Source organism: Alligator sinensis, unplaced genomic scaffold (genome assembly GCF_000455745.1).
Source record: "Alligator sinensis unplaced genomic scaffold, ASM45574v1 scaffold201_1, whole genome shotgun sequence".
Taxonomy (NCBI): Eukaryota; Metazoa; Chordata; order Crocodylia; family Alligatoridae; genus Alligator; species Alligator sinensis.
Window position 1 is genome coordinate 95,230 of NW_005842661.1, and position 20,026 is coordinate 115,255.

Consider the following 20,026-nt stretch of genomic DNA (forward strand, 5'->3'; position numbering starts at 1 on the left):
CAGGAATGGAGGAATGATCTTTTACCTGTCCGTAACATTAGAAAACAACTACTAGTATCCTATCCCTGGGTCTGGTGTAAAAATTTCCAGTAGGATGTGGAAAAACTGTAAAGAACTCAAAAGAGAGCCACAGGAGCTAGGAGCTAGAAAGCAAGCCTTCCATGAGGCTTAGGACACTCAACATATTCAGATTGAAAGGTGACTTTCTATAGGTACTTTTACACATGGAAAAGGTTTCCCAGAGATGGGAGGGATGGTGGAATTTCTTTAGCCTTTCTGATAAGGGCATAAAAGGATCCAGATTTAAATTGCATCCAAATAGGATGCAATCACTTATCAGTAAGAATAATAAACACTGGAGCAGCTTTCCACAGGAGGTGATGGACTTTAGGGAGCAGTTTTGCAATGTACCAGAGAGGTAGGGTGGAGCAGGCTGGCTATGGTGGACAGTGCTGTATTTGTCAAAGACGTTCCAAAATAAAAAAATGTCCAACCACAAACATAGGCAAGCTGCAGGCTGACAAGCATGGGGTACATTCTGAGCATAAAGTAAAGCTGTGCATTAACTGTCATCAGCAGATTCAACAAAAATACGTTAGATTCTCAAATGTACATTCAACACATTCACATATCTCATATCTCGCCCCCTCACCCCTTTTGAAATGAACACAATGCCCAGGCGGCAAGCCTCTTGGGTGGCTTGTGTTTGTTTCCTTTCTGAGTAATGGTCTATCACCTTCTTGACCACTTCTCTGAGAATGTGCTGCACAGACTCTTATGCTGGATTCATATTTACATTTCCTTTCTGGGTAGTGGCTACCACTCCCTTGAACAGTCCTGAGGCGGTGGCCTCCCTTCATCTACGTCAAATTCAGATGTTTCCTCATCAGATGAAGGCTGCTGAGTGTCATCACATCCCAGCAGGTCAACACTGCTACTTCCTGGTGCACCATTCCTGGATGTTGCTGTAGGTTGCAAAGCCAGTAGCTCAATAAGAGGTGGAGCTCTAACTGTTATTTCTGTAGTCCATTCTGCAGTCATTATTATATCTCATGTGTGGTGTGGTGGTACTAAACAATATTAGGTGTCACCTGCATTGCAAAAGACAAGGGACCTGTTTGTGCACTTATAACTGCAGGCTGCCTGCCATTTATTAAGTTCCCAGTAATCACGTGCCAGCACTTTGACCTACATGTAGTTGCCAAGAGATGTCTGTTCCCCTTTTCAAGCCTTAGTTTTCTTGCAATTTGTAAGATGTTGCTGCAAGTCTGGTTTTAATAAGCCCAACCACAACCTGAGATTCTGGACAATAAGCAGCTTTGCCAGCATCTCATTCACTGTGGCATATACAGCATTTCTATGTGCAAGCAAGAAGCATGCCATCTTTTGCTGTACTGACTCTGCTTCATCTTTCATGAACAGTAAGGCATTTTTGAAGAACTGTACAAACCACTCAGCCAACCTATTTGTGGCCTCACTGGTATGGGGCAGAAGTGGTATGTTGAATACCATTTTTCTTCATGAACCGTTGAAGCTCATCCAAGCTGAAACGAGGGTCATTGTCATTTATAACTTGTTCTGGCAATCCTGTTTTTGCAAACATACCGCACAATTTGTCTGTGCTACTGGAATGGTTCTCATACAGAAAACTGCTGGCCATCCACCACCATTAGATATATCATTCTTAAAAATGGTCCTGCAAAATCAATATGGAGCCATTGCCAGGGAATGGGAGGCCATTCCCAAGGGTGTAAAAATGCTGGTTTCGGCATATTATGTACCTGTTGGCATCCCTTACATTCTTTACCCAGGTGTTCTATTTGTTGGCCACCATACAAAGCTTCTGGCTAGCGCCTTAATTTTGATAATTTCTAGGTGACCTACAGAAACTCCCATTTGTACAATGTGCTCCCAATGCATATTATTCTAGATGTTCTAATATTCTCTTCAAATGTCTCAGATGTTCTTAATCTTTTTCAACAGTCACAATAATGTCAGCCAAATAATATCACATTCTTGGAATGCTTTGTAACATTGATCCACTGCTCGCTATCATACAGTGGGAGTGGAAGGAATACCCAATATAAGTCTGATGTACTGGGAACACCCTTTGTGAATATTTATGGTAAGATGCACATTTGGCATTCCCCAAGTGTTTCTTCTATTTCTATTTCTATCTGTAGATAAGCTTGCGATAAATCAATTTTTTTTAATTTCTGTCCCCCTGCTAATGTTGCAAAGATACCCTCAGTTTGAGGAGGGGAATATTTCTTGACTTTCAGTACAGGGTTTACAGTACCCTAACCTTAAAGTCCTTGTATAACCTTACTGTACCACATTTTTGGCGCTATAAGCATGCTCTACTCACTCCAGGCTACTTCTGAAAGTATACCTTCCCTTTCTCAGAGATCCAATTCAGCATCTATTATCTTAGCTTTGATATGTTTTAAAACTCCTATGCCTTCCCTGAACACTTCTAAGGCCTGGTTTAATATGGAAGGGACCTCGGAAGAAAGAAATTCTTCCTTATGTCCAGCCTGAAACAATCTTGAAGTAGTTTGTCGAATGGTCACAAACTACTTCAAGATCGTTTCAGGCTGGACATAAGGAAGAATTTCTTTACTGTTCGAGCCCCCAAGGTCTGGAACAGCCTGCCACCGGAGGTGGTTCAAGCGCCCACATTGAACACCTTCAAGAGCAAACTGGATGCTCATCTTGCTGGGATCCTATGAACCCGGCTGACTTCCTGCCCTTTGGGCAGGGGGCTGGACTCGATGATCTTCCGAGGTCCCTTCCAGCCCTAATGTCTATGAAATCTATGAAACTAAATATGAGGGGGGACCAGTAGAAATGTTATTGCTGATTATACCAAGTTTGATTTCATGTATAATCTAATGGTCCCTCCTGATCTTGAACTCTGTGGAAGTATATGGCTTGCTTCAGCTTAAAAAAAGAAAACTGATTTTAAAACACTGTGAAGCCCTATGCTTTGGTGCAGAGACATGACATTTGGCTGGGAGCTGACTGTTTTAGAAGCCTTTCAGGTAAGTGTGAGCAGGGAGATTTGCTGGAGTCTGAGTTCCCCACCTGTAGTCCCACTCCTCCCACATTTCACAGGGGCTTTGCAATGACATAGGAACTGTGAATGGGTTACATTGTATTTCTTGCTTCCAGTCTGGGTGCACTGCACATGTCAGGGACTCCTTGCACCCCTCCAAGGGTCTCCCAGCCCCATTTCAGGGACTCTCAGCAATCTTCCCCTCATGCCAGTGGCAGTGTGCACTCCCCACTGGCTTCCATCCCAGCGCTTTGGATATCCTTTTGTGCAAGTCATTTACATGGAAAACACCAGAGCAGCAACCAAGACTCAGGGCCTCCAAGGTGGTTCCAGTATTACAGGGCACGTGAGTCCTGTCTGAAGGCATACAGTACTAGAAAAGGGCACAACCTCCTTTTCACCTTGCCAAATGGCAAGGTTGGCACTCCTGATCACTGGTGCAAAAAGAGCCCAAGTAGTTTACACCCATCTACATCTCTGACCAGCAGAAGGACCACATTATATCCCTCCAACTGCATCAGTAGGAATCAAATCAGAGATCCTATTGTAAGAGCAAGTTTCAATGGAAGATCAAATTCTTCTGAAGAAAGCCATAAACAGCACAGTGTGGTCCAATGATATATGTAACAGTGCATGCCGTGTCACATTAACAAGTGGTTGATGTCAGCAGGTGCCAGTAAAGCACCAGGAATGGTATCCTAGTTCAGGTTTGCTTTCACACTGTTTCTTGCTGTTGTAGTCTTCACGATATGCTGGCTGGGCAGGCAAGGATGGGTAGGTCGGGAGGAGGGGGTGATTACAGCTAACTCCGTAACAAAGCCAAACAAAGTGTCAGGGCCACCCAAGTTACAGCGCAGGCCCAACTTGGAAGGAACATAAACCTCTCAAACAGAGCCTAGCAGGCAAGTCAGAAAGCTAAGATTGCAACATAGGATCAAAGGGGACTTAAGTGACATCAGACAAAGGCAGGAATTGGTGATGCTTCTCCCCAAACTTCTCTCCGGAAGTCCCATGACCGGGGGGGGGGGGGCGTTGACGACGACCTAGATTCAAATCTCCTTCATCTAAATTGGCACGTTAATTTGAACCCAGGTTGTCTACTTCCCCGGAGAGTGCCTGAACCACTCACCTCTAGGGTGTCCTATGGACCAGCTTCAGCTTTTATATAACACCTGACTATTCAGTGACTCAGTGAGAAAGTGCGAGTGGTGTTTGCAACCCAGTAGTTAGAATATCCATCTAGAGGGGAGATGCTTGGGGTCCTGCTCCATTAAATATTTGCCTACCCTACTGCTGCCTTCCAAATGCAAGTAACTTGTTCCTAATCTGGCCTTTGCCAGAGAGATCTTCAAAAATCTCTGATTAAAAAGTGAACCTGTCAAAATTTCTGATTGTTCCCTATATTTAATGTATATTATGAATCCACCAGAGCAGTTCTGATGCCTCTGCACACTGGTTGGCTCTTCTTAATAAGTTCAATACTAATTTTATCTTAGCAAGGAAAGGAATTCAGATAAGCTTAAACCTGATGCTGAGATCCCCAAAGCATTGCAGATACTCTGCCAGATCTAAAAGGGTACTGTCACACTGTCCAGTTACAAGACACATGCTTGGACTCATCATTGAGTAGAAAAATCAGTGAGGCATGGTAGTTGCAGAAAGGCTCTTGCAGCTTCTACAGATTGACAAGTATAAAATCACACCCGCTCTCTCTTCTGCATCCCAAACCATGGGATCTGGCATTAAAAGGTAATCTATCCCCTTTACCTTTGTTTGACCTAGTTCATATTTATATCCCTGATGCCTGGAACAGAGAATAGAATGTTACCAAGAAAGAGCCACGTAGCTAAAAAAAACCTAAAATTAAAATGTTAGAGAGAAGCCTTGTCTCTTAGATAAGACACACGTAAAACATTCCAGATTTTTATTTTCAGATAAAGCAAAGAACCTCAGCAGGAAGACTGGACAAAGCAATTTCTCTATCTTCTTTGCCTGTTAGAGAAAGACTCATGATTTAGAGAGAGAGAGAGAGAGAGAGAAAAGAGCTGCGGAGAGACCGAGAGAGAGAGGTAAAGGTAACCTCCCTGAAGCCTGCTCCAGTTAGTCACCCAGCAAAAGCAGCCCTTCAGGGGCAGGACTTCCACGCATGGCTTCTCTGGAATGCTCCCTGCCCACAGGCTCTCTCAGGCATAGAGTCTGGGCAAGACCAAGACAGTTTTTCAGGAGTCAGGCAGGTAGGGAGAGCTCTCCTGACTTTTAGGGGAAAAGCCAGGGGCAGAGTTGCTATCCAGACAACAAAAACATGACAAGGAGCAGCCTGAGGGAAAAGGAAGCCTAAACTCACTGTCGGGGTAGCCAGCCCCCCTGAATAAGGGCAGAGCCAGAAGCCATTTGCAAAATGACACATCTCTTGTTGGAGGCCGGTTCCTCTAGGTCCCTCCTTTCAGCATGTGCTGGCCGTACATGTTGCATAATATGATGCCCCTGCTTAGCAACAGCCTGCTGGTTCCCATTCCTCCAGGTACTTCTGTACCATGTGCAATACCCAGCACTTCTGGCTCTTTGGGCAGCAGGACTGCCCTCCAGCCCCAAAGTGACAATGTGTCCTTGAAGGTAAGAAAAACTGGGACATAAACCAGTTGTTCAGAAAATAGAGGTACACCAATACATTGATCCCCTATTGGATCTGCATCGATATAAGGAAAATTGGCTTTTGTTTTGTGTGGCAGATAACGTGGCCAATAAATGCCTAGTGCATGTGCACAGCTGCAGGGCAGCACACAGGCGGCCAGGGGTGCATCCCGGCAGCGTGGCTGGGGCAGGGGCTGCACAGCCAGGGTGGGGTGGGGCATAGGACAGAGCCACAGCTTGTCCGGGGGGGAGGGGGTGGGGAGAAGTGGCTCCCACTGCCACACACACCCTGGGAGGGCAGGGGGGCAGGGGGTGCCCCCAGATTAGAATCATAGAAGTCGGGTCGGAAGGGACCTTGTAGATCTTCAAGTCTGACCCCCTGCCTGGGCAGGAGGAAAACTGGGCTTAATTGACCCCAGGCAGCTAGGCATCAAGCCTCTTCTTAAAGACCCCCAGGGTAGGAGCCAGCACCACTTCCCTTGGAAGTTGGTTCCAGATCCTAGCCGCCCTGACTGTGAAGTAGTTCTTACGGATGTCTGATTTAAACCTACCCTCCAACAACTTGTGGCCACTATTCTTTGTTATCCCGGGGGGCGCTAGGGGAAACAAGGTATCCCCCAAACCCTTCTGGTCCCCCCTAGTGAGTTTATAGACGGTCACCAGGTCCCCCCTCAGTCTTCTCTTGTGAAGGCTGAACAGGTTCAGGTCCCGTAGCCTCTCATTGTAGGGTCTGCCCTGCTGTCCCCGGATCATGCGGGTGATGAGATTGCTCAGCAAAGAAGGCTACATCTTTAGAGATCAGGATGTCTAGAAATAGTGACAATTATTAAAAGTCAAGCTGAATGACATCTTGAAAAGAAAATTAAAACAAATAGTGAAAAATGTTTATCTACATGAATAAAAAGAGGACAAGGAAAGTGGAGCCACTATGCAGTAAAGGTGCATTAAACAATTAAACTAAGTATGCCCCACCCAAACTAAATAAATACTTTTGTCTCAGTTTTCAGAGCAGATGACACTCTTACCCATAGTAAGCAAGATAGGTAATGGAAGTTAAAGTATGGAAATGGAAATTATCAGAAGCAGAAGCAAAACTCCAGGAATGGGTATAAAAAATAGGTACCATGTTGTAAATATATGTAGGATCTATTACATACATTTAATAGCTGTGTGGATGACCCTGAGAGCTGGAGCAATAAAAATGAAATAAAACTTGGTAGTGCCTAAGTACATGCCATCTACCCAGGGACTAGCAACAAGAATTTCTGCTATAAACTGAACACTCCTCAGCTAGAAAAGGAGAAAAGAAAGCCTACATAATAAGTCTGTGTAAAAAAATTAAGCAGAAATTAGCCTAATTATCATATGTTGTCTTTTTGGGGTGGGATTTTCAGTCTTGAAACATATCATTGTTTGAATTTAATTGATAATAAAATATACATTAGTTCACATTTGGTAAGTATACATTATTATTCTTGACTCAGCTAGATTCTAATAATATCTAGGTTAGAAAGATGTGGGCTTGCTTCTCACACAGACTTGGACTCGTATCTTATGTAGTGCAATGAAGCAGTAGATGGTAGCCTTCTCCCAGTGCTACTGCTGCCCACCCCGAACACAGTTCAGCCGAGCCCTTCCCACTGGGAAGAGTCCGGCATAGCCCTGGCTCCAGACTGCAGCAGCAGCCCACCCTCACCCCCACATGCAAATCCAGGGGCACATGCCCCCCCCACTGTCCCAGGGTGTGTGCAGCAGTGGGAGCTGCCCCCCTGGCCCCTGTGCCCCCGAAATGAGCCGCTTGCAGCTCTGTCCCATGCCATACCCTGCCCCAGCTGTGCAGCCTGCCTCACCGCAGGGGCCCCAATCTGCCCCTCCACACCCCTTCCCTCCTCCCTCACCTCTTCCCCCACAACAGACTTGCAGCCGGGCAGCTTGGAGAGCAGGTCCGGCTGGTAAGCTGCCATTTTATGAATCATTAAAAATGGGCCATCAATATCAGCCCAAAAAATCTCTATTGGTGCATCCCTATCAGAAAGAGAATGGGATGAAAACCAAACCCTCCCAAATGACTGAAGGGTATGCCACAGTGCTTGCCCATGACCAGCACAGCCATCCCAAACATCAGCCCTTATGCGCTAATGCAGTTTACTTATGGCTGGCACTTGCTCCCACAAACATACTCTCTACCATACATCAAACACTCAATCTTTTCTATCAAAAAGGCAATCACAGTCTTTCCTCCCATAACACTCAGCCCTACCACAAGCAAACTAGCCTTTCTTTCCCCTACAGCAATTCCACCTCTTCCTTGGGACTGGCACCCTGACTATCTAGGTCACCCGGTTATGCTGATAAACAAATAGCTTCAGTCACTAAGATTTATAGAGCATATGAACTTAACCCAACTCTGCTGACTGGCAGTGCTCCTCACACCCAGCAAATAGCACCTGCCTCAACTCACAGCCCAGTGCTGTGTACTCCAAACTGCAAACACTCATTTAAAATTAAGTCAGCAAGGCCTCAGTACTGGTGATTTTTTTTTTTTTGCAATAAACTTGTTGACAGTTAACTATATTAAGTTAAAATATGATTTAAGACAAAACCTTAAATAAACATGCTGAATCCATGAGTCTCAATCAAGAAGATCGAGTTACATCCTGCATGCTTTTATCAAGAAACATGGGGGAAATTATTGAGGTTAAGCTTAACAGTATGGGACACTAAGTCACATGCTATATTATGGGCTTGATCCTAGAAGGGGCTAATAGTCTCCACCATTTTCAAACTGCTAAAATCTAAAATAAGCTTGGAGGGGGAATCAAACCATAATTCCTCAAATGAATGTTCACAGCATACCTTCCCAGGAGAAAGGCTGTGATAAACCTTGTGTAAAAACTCTAGTTGTAAATCTGCATATTTTAATGGTTTTACCAAGTGAGAACATACTACACCTTAGAAAAATACCTGCACATAAAGAAAAGTTGATTAAAAATAGATGACTTACATCAAGGTTTAGCAATTTAACTTGGCAATTCCACTTGGCATTTTAAATTAGACATTTAAATTGCTTCTATTTGGATCAATCCACCCTACAAAGCTTGGGTGCTGAGCAAAAGCAAAATGGTCAGACAACTCGCCTGAGCTCACCTGTACAACCAGAAGTAGCCAGAACAAAGCCACAGCAGTGACAAACCCATTTCAAGAACTCTGCTTCAGGTGAAGGAACCTCAAGAGGTGGTCTGAGCAGTGTCAGGGCACAGAGAAAGACTGTAACTTTCTGGTAGACCCAGTTGAGGTTTTCAGTGTTCAGGCTCCAAGCCTTCCATCAAGGCAGAAGTCAGAGCAGCTGCACTACCCTCTCTCCCATCACAGAGCTTTGGCCCAAAAGGAAAGCACCTATATTCTAAAGGAAGTTCCCCTTGTGGAAGTTCCTAAATGACATTCATGGCTGCAGTGATGCACAACAGCTCAAAATCCCCACAACAGGGGCTTTGCAGCTTGCCAAGCACTTCCCTTTTCAGGGTGAAGTAACTTTTTCCTCCCATGGGTAGCCAAAAGCTGTTTTATTCGATAAAGCTAACCATGTGAAAACACAGCTGAGAGAGACCCAAGGGGCCACCACCTGCTGCTGCTGACCACCGGCAGTGGGGGCTGTGCACCATAAACCCCACACCTGCCCACATACCCCACACCACATCCTGGTGCACAGGAAAGCTGCTGCTGGGAGGGAACAAGTGGGGGGTAGGCAAGGAGTAAGGGACACTGGCAGGGCTGAAGGGGGGGGGCAGCTGTGGCATGGGAGTAAGGGGCAACAGCATATCAGAGCTGCTCAGTACCACAAAGCAGGGGGAGGGGAGTGGCAACTGCAGCTGGACCCACATCCTGCTATGTGAGGCGGGCAGCAGGAGCTCTGATTTTCTGTGACAAAAAACCCAAAATCAAATGCCAAAATATATAGATATTTAGAATTTATTTGATTATAGTGATTGAAGCACTGGTAGGCTTCCAAACTGCTTTAAAAATGTAAACATAACAATTAAGCATTGTGTTCAGCTGATACCTATATACATAGTGGCCTATCATTTTAATCACAAATTTTGGGTTTTTAAATCAGAGAATCAGGGGGGGTCCTTTAAATCAGAGAATTTGCCGTTTTTAAACAGAAAAAAACAGGATCCCTGTTCATCAGTTACAAAACTGCTAAGAATGTTTTAAGTATCAATGGGCAGAAGCCTGTGGGACCCCAGAAGGGTGGGGAATGAGGGGCAGGCAAAAGCTCTGGCATCTGGTAAGCAAAAGCAGGAGTTACAATTAGGCAGGGTGCACTCAGTTGGGGAGATGCAGGTAGATGGGGAGCAGCATCTGGAAGGGGGACGGGCAGGCAGAGGCTGGGATAACAGAGCAGTGTCGGCACAGGGCCGAGGCCTGGGACAGAGCTGCAATCTGCTCCCCACACATCCCTGCCTGCAGACCCAGTGCCTGTCATAGGGAAATGTGGGGAGTGGATTGCAGATCTGCCCTGGGCTTGGCCCCATGCTGTCACAGTCCAGCAATCCCAGCCTCTGTCTGTCCTGCTCCCAGACCCTGCTCCCCACCCCACCCTCAGCCTCATCCCATCCAGCTGGCTAAGCATGCCTTGCCCACAAACGTCCTGGGCCAGCCTCCATGGGGACCACACCTGCCTGCTCTGTCCAGGGTCACTGCTGGTGGGTGCAGGACAGATAACTCAGGGCTAGACCAACTGCTGCTCCTCCCACCCTCCAGCCATGCTGAGTCAGCACCCCTTCCTCCCCCTCCCTGCACTGAGCCAGGTCTTCACTCCCCACCCCCCTGTCCACAACAGCTCACAGAAACTCCTTAAGTGGTCTTTTCAGCCCAAATAATTACCCATCCCTGGTCTAGATCAAAGAAGCAGTGATGGCTGCCACCAACACCTCCCCACACATCACCCAACCAGCACAGTGTGGACAGGCTGTTCCCTGGGTATGTCTATACTACACAAAACAAGGCCATGCAGTGATCCTACCCCCACTAACTCCAGAACAAGCAGCAGTTTAGCCCCGTTAGTATGGCACTACAGGTAGGCTAACAAGCTCTGCACATCACTAACAAACTTATACAGCTTCCTATGCTTAGACTCCTTATGCCTGAAGAAGGGAGATTGCACCCGAAAGCTTGCCAAGAACTTTTTTCCAACTACTCAGTTGGTCTAATAAAAGATATGACATCTACTCAAAGAACCTTTCTGTTCCAGAGCTAGCACAGGTTCTCTCTGCCTTGTACCACATAGAGCCCTGGCATATGTTCATTTAAGGTGCCCAGGATCTGATCCCCTATTCCAACTACAATGCTTCCTGCTGTGCCACACACGTATATCAGATGGTAAAATTTTGGGATAAGAACTCCTACTTGCCAGAGCATGGGATGCTTGGGAGCATGACCCTGGGTCCCCCTACACCGGCAAATTGAAAGCTGGTTGCCCACGGCCCAGCACGACCCTGTGTGGTCCTGGGGGCAGGGTTGATTACCTTATCAGTCCTGACTCTCGGGCAACCCTAGGCATGCAATTTAGATAAAAACGTTCTATATCAGAGGCTCTCAAACTGTGGTCCGCGGACCACCACTGGTCCACAAGCTCCATTCAGGTGTACTGCAGAAAGGTGACCTAAGGCTAAAGCTGACAAATGTTACACCCGATTTCCCAGAACTCTGCTCAAAAAACCAGGCACACCCACTACATTAGAAAGGTAAGACTACTGATTTTAAAATACGAGTTGTGTGCTTTGATTTGTAGAACAAAAAAAAAGTTAAAGTGGTCTGCCAAGACCCTCAGCAATTTTTAAGTGGTTCGCAAAAAACAGTTTGAGAACCACTATTCTATATTGTACGTGGAACACGTATAATGCTGGTTTACCATTTTAAAGCACCTTAAATTGGGTGCATATGTAATGCCCTTGTCATTCATACAGTGATAAACACCTTAACTGCAGTGTTAATATAAGATATAGGGGTGTGCACAGGCTCCCTGAATGACTTGCCTCCTAGTCTAGAAGAATGTTTGGGAAAATGCCAGCACGGGGTAGGGGTGCACAAAAGAGAGGCAGGGGTTCCACTTCAGCTAAGTCACTCAAATGAAAGAGAAAAGAAAGACTTTCCACTTCATATAAGTCACTCAAATGAAAGAGAAAAGAAAGACTCTTCTAGCAGCACAGTACTGTGACAACAGGCAAGCAATGGCTTCGAGAGAGGGAGGGGTAGGCACCCCATAGTGAACCAGCATCTCTACTGGGGAACTGGTTTCCTAAGGCTAAGGCAAATGAGAGCTTGCTGGTATAGCACTAGTTTGAATGTCTCAGAAGGGGCAACTCAACCCTCCCTCTACCTCTGATAAAGGCCTCATGTGGTTTCCTTGATGTGGATGGGATGAAATTTTCAATGTCACAGTCTTGCCCCTGCTGTACTAACATGAACTGCATTATGCTGGCTCTTACTGTAAGCAATCCTGAACCTGTGTTGGGAAGGGGGACATAAATAAACAAACACTATCTGCACCCATGGGCAAGCACAGGGCTTGCTCACATGTTCTGGTCCAATTAGTTTCCTTCCACTGTGGGTGTAGAAAGATACCAAGCACCAGCAGCTACAATGCATCCACAGCAAGTGGCTGCTTTTGTCTACTGTTTGCAGAGCATTTGAAGATCTTTCAGGATGAATACTGTTAAAAAGGCAGGCCAGTCCTCATGTATGAGGAAGAAGCAAGAGACTTGTACACTGACTGCACTAGCCAACAGACAACCTGTGTCTGTGCACCAGGTAGGTGCCATCCCCTGCTCCCCCACCCCACCATGGAGCTGGCTTCCAAGTGCTTCAAGCTCAGGCAGGGAAGCCATAAGATACTTGCCATTCATCTAGGGACACCAAGAAACCACACACAGAGCAAGAAGCCTGCAGAAAGACTGAAGTTAATCCCCTCACCAGAGATCTCCGATACAGCCTTTGCATACAATGCACAAGTAATGCCCCCCCTCCCTCCACACACGTCCAAGGATGTAGCTACCATGTGCGCCAATAACCATATTCCAGCAATACCAGATCTCAGCAAAGGCTCCACAAGTTAAGGAAAGACCTCAGGCCTGAGAAATGCAGCACTGTACTGTAGGAATTATCCCACTCCACGCGAAAAGGATACAGAGTGAGCTAGCTAGGGTGCAGAGCCCTGTGCTGACATGACCGCTGTCCGGAGTCATGCTGTCTTTCACAGCAGAGAATACGGCAGTAGGTACCGACAAGGCTATAGACTTATATAAAAGCAGAGAGAAACAGAACTAAAAGCAAAGCTACAGATTAGGCCTTCAGCAAGAGCCAGAATCTGGGCTCAGCTTCAGAAACATAACTGGTCAGTTCTGCATAGTGTTCCAAGGTGTCTGCAATAACCGGGAAAGGATTCAACAGAAAGAGAACGTTAGCTAAAACATCTTGGAGACCTACGCTTACAGGAGAGTACCCTGCACCCCAGCTCTGCTCCTGCAGCCCTAAAAACTGCTCTCAGTACAACCCCCCTCTAATCTCCTCAGGAGAGAGAGTGTCCCCCACATGACAGGCCTTCCCCTGGGTACAGTGCCCTAGTGCACAGCCCCTTTGATCTAAGGGGAAGAAACAGTGTCCCGCAGCATAAGTTCAGAGTTCCAGGCAGGAAGGGGCCATCAGATCTTCTAGGCTAGGGGTGGCCAACCTGGAGCACAGACGGCGTGCATGCCACATGGCAGATCAGCACAGTGACAGACAAGGCAGGGAGCAGAAATCAGAGCACAGATAGACCAGGGGAAGGGGACCAGAATGGCATTCAGGAAGCATGTAGGGTAATTAGTGGCACATGCCAAAAAGGATGGCCCCCATCAATTTAGTCTGATTTCCTGTGCATCATAGGACATTATATCATTCCCAAATGCCCTTGCACTGAGTTCAGCAACTTTATTTTCAGCCCCCAGGGGACCCAACTGTTTTGTGACAGGCAGAAAATGGGAGGGATTGTGATACCATCAAAACCCAAGTCCTTGCAATGTCAGGGATCTGTTTGGCTGGGAATTAGGGGTGCACCAACAGAGATTTTGGGGGCCGATACCAATAGCCGATTTTTAAGGAGGCATATCAGCTGATAACGATCCAATTTCCAATACCAGCCCCGCAGCTTGGAGAGCTGCATGCAGCTGGTAAGTCTGGTGTGGTGGAAGGGGAGGGAAGGAAGGGGCATGGTGGGGGGCAAATCAAGGCCCCTGCTGTGAGGGAGGAGTGCGGCTGGGGCAAGCGCTACCCAGCCAAGGCAGGGCACAGGACGGAGCTGCAGCTCATCAACACATACACACACACACACACACACACACACACACACTCTCATGGTACTGCTTGATTATGCTGTATATACTGTGCAAACATTTCACAGGAAGTGCCAAACAACTTCACACTCATCTGGGAGGGCATGATGGGGAGGGGCGTGTGCCCCCAGATCTGGGCAGGGCAGGCCAGGAAGAACCCCATGCAGCCCTGGCCCCAGTCCACCCTGATCCAGAGGCACATGCCTACCCCCCCAAGACGAGCAGTGGCAGGAACTGCCAGACAAGCAGGCAAGCCCCATACTAGCAGCTCCCAGATGAGCAGCATGCAGCATTGGGAGCCCCCCACCGGATAAGCTGCAGCTCCGTCCCGTGCCCGGCCCACCCCACTCTGGGCAGTGCTTGCCTCAGCCCGAGCCCCACTCCTTCACTGTGGGGGCCTTGATCTGCACCCACCCCATCTCTTCCCTCCCCTTCCACCACACCCGACTTACCAGCTGTATGCAGCTCTCTAAGCTGCCGGGCTGTTCTCACTGACTGTGTGCTGCACTGCAGCTGCACACACACACGGGCATTTATCAGACAAATTATCAGCCACATCAGGCCGATTTCCGATACGATCCATTTTCTTTATATCGGTGCTGATCAAATATTGGACCGATGTATCAATGCACTTCTAGTGAGAATGTGGCCAACTGCTGCCAACAACTATTCAAACTCTGTGCTTCAGAGAAGGCAACCTATGCCCAGAGATATCCACCAGTCTGAGCTTCCTGATCCCTATCACAAGGGCTCCCAGAGGGTCTCAGGTCAGCTACCAGCCAGGTGTGGCTTGGCTACAACTTCCTAAAACACAATAAAGAAATCCAACTGGCCATCTCCGCTCATTCATCTCCCCATCCCCAAAGATCCTGTCCCCTCATGCTAACCACCTTTTCCCTCCCATATCCTGTCTTTCTTCCCCTTTCCCTCCTGAGGCTCCATTCTCTCTCCTAGCCCAGGTCTGCCCTACTTCAGGCATCTCACACTGTCTCCTGAACCTACCCCTCAGTCCTCTGAAGTCCTACCTCTTCTGCTTTCCCTTTCCCTTCTTTCTTCCTGAACTTCACACCTACACTTCACACCTCAGGTCCCTCTTGCATTTTAGTGCTTTGGGGTCCCTTGCAGGGTTGGTTCACTCAATTACCCCTGTTGGAAGCCCCCTTGCAAATCCTGATTCCCACTTCAGCAGCCATTCTGCTTCATAGCTCAGCAATTTCAGGTGTGCCACAACACATCCACCCCTACCAGATCATTTACAATCACTTATCTCCAACACACACATACTCCCTCTGCAGCAAGATCATGAGAGATGGAGGAGAGAAGCAGGCAGCCTGCAGGCCAGGCAGAATGACATCTGAGGCCAACTGCACCCAGGATACCACATCAACTCAGCACCCTCTACTGGGAGAAGCCAGGAAGCTCAGGTTTTGCAAGACCCTGCCAAGTGCTGGAGCCTTTCTCCACATCTCAGAGAAAGTTGGCCCAGTTCTAAGCTGCAGAAAATTAACTTAAAAATTAAATAACTCAGGCAGCCTTAACTGCCACTCTCTCTAAGCCTGACCACAAGCTTACTAGATTGAAAAAAAAAGAAAACAAGTTTCACCTTGGTATGTGGAACTGAACATGTTCAAAGGGGGATAAGGAGTCTATTTCCTAACCAACAGTCCTCACAAATCCCCCATCCTGAAGGCACATCTTAAGTTCTTTGTCATTTTTACATTTCCTTGCATTTAGCCATCCTGAAGCAGACACTGTCTACCTGAGCTCAACTAGCTGAGCGTCCCAAATCAGTCCGTGCCAGTGACCAGATCGCTCCAGCATGTACCACTCCTCCAATCCATAAGTCACTGGCAATTTTATCAGTTACAATTTTTGGGGTATGGATGGAAAGCTATGGCCCATGGGCCAGATTCAGTCCATGGCCATGGGGCTTTGGCAGAATTCAATGGCAGGGGGAAGCACTGGCAACAGGAACATTTTCTGTGCCACAGCAGGGAGAAAAAGAGGTGACAGACAGATCCTACCACCTCATAGTATCATAGTGCTTAGGGTCAGAAGGGACCTAAATAGAACATCAGGACTGACCCCCTGCCCTGGGCAGGAACAGGTGGGTCATATCACCCCAGCCAACTATCTGTCCAGCCTCCTCTTGAAGACCCCCAAGGTAGGAGAGAGTACCACCTCACTTGGGAGTCCATTCCAGAGCCTGTCCAACTCTGACCCAAGCTGGGTTATTCTGGCCCATGGTCTGAAAAGGTTGCCAACCACTACCTTAAGGAAGTCAAGGTATAATATAACAACAGTTTCTCTTTATGAAATTACTTCACGTAAACTCATGTTGATTGGCACTAGTTATATCACTGTCCTCTTCATTGATTATTTCAACCCCTTATTGAAGACCCATGATTTTACATAGGATCAGCATCAGAGTAATAGGCCTGTTGTTACCCTGATGCACTCCAAGTCCATTCCCTCAAGAACCTCTTATGCGCCTGTCAGAACCCATTAATTAAATGCCTATGGCACAGTAGGAAATCCCAGCACAGTAAAAAGCCCGCCAAGTTCAACAGCTACATTGTTTAAGTTTCAACAAGTCCTCGTAATTGGCTAACCATGCGCGCCACCCATTGACCGGTTACAAATTATTCCCACTTGGCAACTAGCGATTGGCTTGCTAACTATATATAAAAGTACGAACAGTTTCCGCCCTCGTTGGAGAACTCCGCACGCATCCTGGAGTAAACTTGGCGGACTGATCACCCACCAACGACTCCCCGTCACCGACCTCCCTGACGTACCCCCTCCCCTGCATGCTCGATAAGCCATTTACGGAACGTCTCATCTCGTCTCAAAGAGCTCTCGCTATGTTTGTAACTGCAATCAAAGTCAGCTTCTTCCTGCGCTGCACGCATCGGCGGCGTAAGTAAACAATCTATTTTACCAATACGCATCTGTGCCTAATTCCACTCCACTCGCCGAAGTACCCACCTGACGTTCCGGGCTCCCGGCCATAGCCCGGCAAGCCGGTTGGACACCACAGTGCCAAGCAAATAGTACTATGTAACAGAGCTGGGGCTATGCCAGCTCAAAGCACCCAAATGGCTGTTGCAAACATCTGATATCAAATGAAACTGCAAAAACATCTCAAAGACAAATCTCTAGCCTCAATGTTTACTTGACAGCTCATATCATCCGCCTGTGATAGACAACTCATGGCCAGAATTTCCCCAACAACTGAATACCTCTCATAGACAAGGAAAAAAATCCTGTTCCTTCAAATACTACATTGCTTCGCTAGATGGGTTTTGGCTAGTGAGAGCATAGGTTAAGTTCCATAAAGCTCATAAATCTCACTGCCAGTAGGCACAGGCCATAGCAACTAGAGACGCACCAATGCATTGGGCAGATATCAGACTGGCACCGATATAAAGAAAATTGGCTGTATCGGAAATAGGGCCAATGCAGCCGATAACTTGGCCACTAAGTGCCCGTGCATGCATGCATGCAGCCATGGTGCAGTGCACAGGCAGTGAGGAATACAGCCCGGCAGCTTGGAGAGCTGCGTGCAGCTGGTAAGTCTGTTGTGGTGAAAGTGGAGGGGAGAGGGAAGGGGGGGGCAGATCAACACCCCCACGGTAATGGAGAGAGTGAGGCAGGGACAGATGCTGCCCAGCTGGGGCAGGGCAGGGGACAGAGCAGCAGCTCATACGGGGGGGCAGTGGGATGCAGCTGGGGGCTGAAGCCAGATCTCTCCTCCACCCGGCTCTCTCCTCCAGCAGGGCTCTCCTCGGCAAGGGCTGCGTTTGGGGCGGGCAGTGGGGGGCTGCAGTTACCACAAATTTTGCTGTAGCCCCCCCACAGTTCCCCCTCCCAGTGCCACCGTTGCCCACCCCGAGTCCAGCCCCCGCCAAGAGACTGGAGCAGCCCCGGGTCCAGCCTGCCCCCTCCCCGGGTGTGTGTGCAGCAGTGGGAGCTGATCCCCACCCCCCGGACGAGCCACGGTTCCATCTCACGCCCTGCCCCTGCTGGCCAGTGTCTGCCCCTGCCCCAACTCCATCCCTCACCATGGGGAGCGTTGATCTGCCCCCACGCCCCTTCCCGCCACAACAGACTTACCAGCTGCATGCAGCTTTATTGGAAATTGGATCCGTATCAGCCAATATTCCTCCTTAAAAATTGGTTATTGGTATCAGCCCCAAATATCTTTACTGGTGCATCCCTACCAGAGATCCCTACCTAACAAGTCTGCAACAAATAGCTTTCAAGAGAAGTCTGCACACAGGAGGCTGTCCAACATAGAGCTCCTTCCAGTGAAAGAAGGGATGCCTAACTGCTTCTAAAGGAAGGGGGCATCAGGCCTAGAAACAACACACTACTATCCTAAGACTCCACAAATAAGACATGATATGTCAAAATACAGAAATAGTGGTAGCAAATCCCTTGGTCAACAAGGCCCCTCCAATCATGCAAACATTGTCCTTCCCTTTAATCTCCTGACTATATTACATTGACAAAGACAGGCTTGACCAAAATACAGCCTCCCAAACACCTGAAGAGGCTGTCGGCCAACATGAAAGAGGGTCTACTGCACCAGTCCATATCTACATTTGAGCAAGTTAGTCTCTCATAAGGTGCCACCCTGCCCTGCCTTCCCTTTGATTTCAGACTAAGGCAAATAACTGTATCTCTCTACATTTGACTGCAAGAGAAGGCAAACACTCCAGATTCTGCTAGTGTCTACACTAGTGGTTCCCAGACTGTGTGTCATGACCCCAAATGGAGTTGCAACATCCGCGGATGGAGTCAGGATCCAGGTTTTCTGTTCCCTGCAGAAAAACAGATTTTCTTCTTCAAAGAGTTCCAGTCTGCAAGGGGATGCTTGGGGCACGTGAACGCACACAGGCACGTGGCAGCCAAGCAGTGGTGGACAGCAGCTCCCACAGCTCCCTCCAGGTAAGTCTATGGGGGTCGGGAGGAAGGTGCACAGGGGACGCATTGTGGGGAGCAGTGGGAGGGCAGGGGGGACAGATGATACAGGGGTGGGGGGGCACACGCCGCCTGAGATTTTTTACCCCATAGCAGGGTGCAAGGCTGCAGCCATGCCAGACCAGCTCCAGGGCAGAAGCCACCTCCACAGCCCAGCAGGTGGGAACCTGACACAGGAGGGAGTACTGTACTGCCATGGCTGCAAAAGGCGAGTTGTGACAACGTGAAGTTGTGCCCCCACTGCTGCCAGGCAGGCAGGGGGCACCTCAGTTTGATGGCCACAGTTGTGCAGTGCTCCCTTCTGCCCTGGGTCCCAGCTTGCTGGGCTGCTGAGGCCCCAGGGGGCAGCTGGGCAGGGAGCCCCAAGCTTGCAACAGGAAGCCCACATTCCCCCTCCCCCTGTGGGTTCCACTCCTGCCCTGCTGTGCTGCCTGCAGAGGCAGGGGGTGGGAGCAGAAAAGGGAGCCAGGCTCCATGGTCCACTCCAGCTGCAGCAGCTGCCACCTCCCACGGGTGACAGCTGGGGCTCAGATGCTGCTGGGGGGCAGGGGACTGTGGGACCTGGGGATGGGGGGTGCATGTTGGCTGGGAGTGAGGGGCATCAACAGGGCCCAGGAGTCTGTAGCTGCAGATTGGGAGCGTGGGACCACGCTGAGGAAATGGGTTGTAAATGGGGTCATGCAGCGGGAGGGATGCAGCCCTCAAATACACTTGAAAAGTCATCACTCTCAAGTCCTGGATAGTTTTGCTGCTGAGCGAATGCAGAGGCATGCTTCTCGCTTTGAAACTTTACTCCCACTGACCAAACACCACTCAAAACAGTGGAGGTACAGAGAATGCCAACAGGCCTGTAACATGCACCCTGCCCTGATGACCATGCACAAAACTCTCCCTCCACCGGGAAGCCGAAGAGGAACAGGAATGAAAGCCCAATGAAAGCCCAACACACAGCAGTAAAGCATCAATCCCAAGCTCCAGC

The 20,026-nt window shown here is 48.4% G+C and overlaps 1 protein-coding gene across 3 annotated transcripts in view; it reads right to left on the reverse strand.

The window, feature by feature from the left end:
- MTMR4 (myotubularin related protein 4) overlaps window positions 1-20,026 on the reverse strand; it is an 80,101-nt gene that overhangs the window by 56,077 nt on the left and 3,998 nt on the right. Inside the window, exon 1 of one of the 3 annotated variants that reach the window (XM_025215673.1) lies at window positions 8,837-8,857. The exons of the other annotated variants lie outside the window; for them this stretch is intronic. The gene's annotated coding sequence lies outside the window, so the exon portion shown is untranslated. Of the gene's footprint in view, window positions 1-8,836; window positions 8,858-20,026 lie in introns of those variants that run through there. 3 annotated transcript variants of the gene reach the window in all.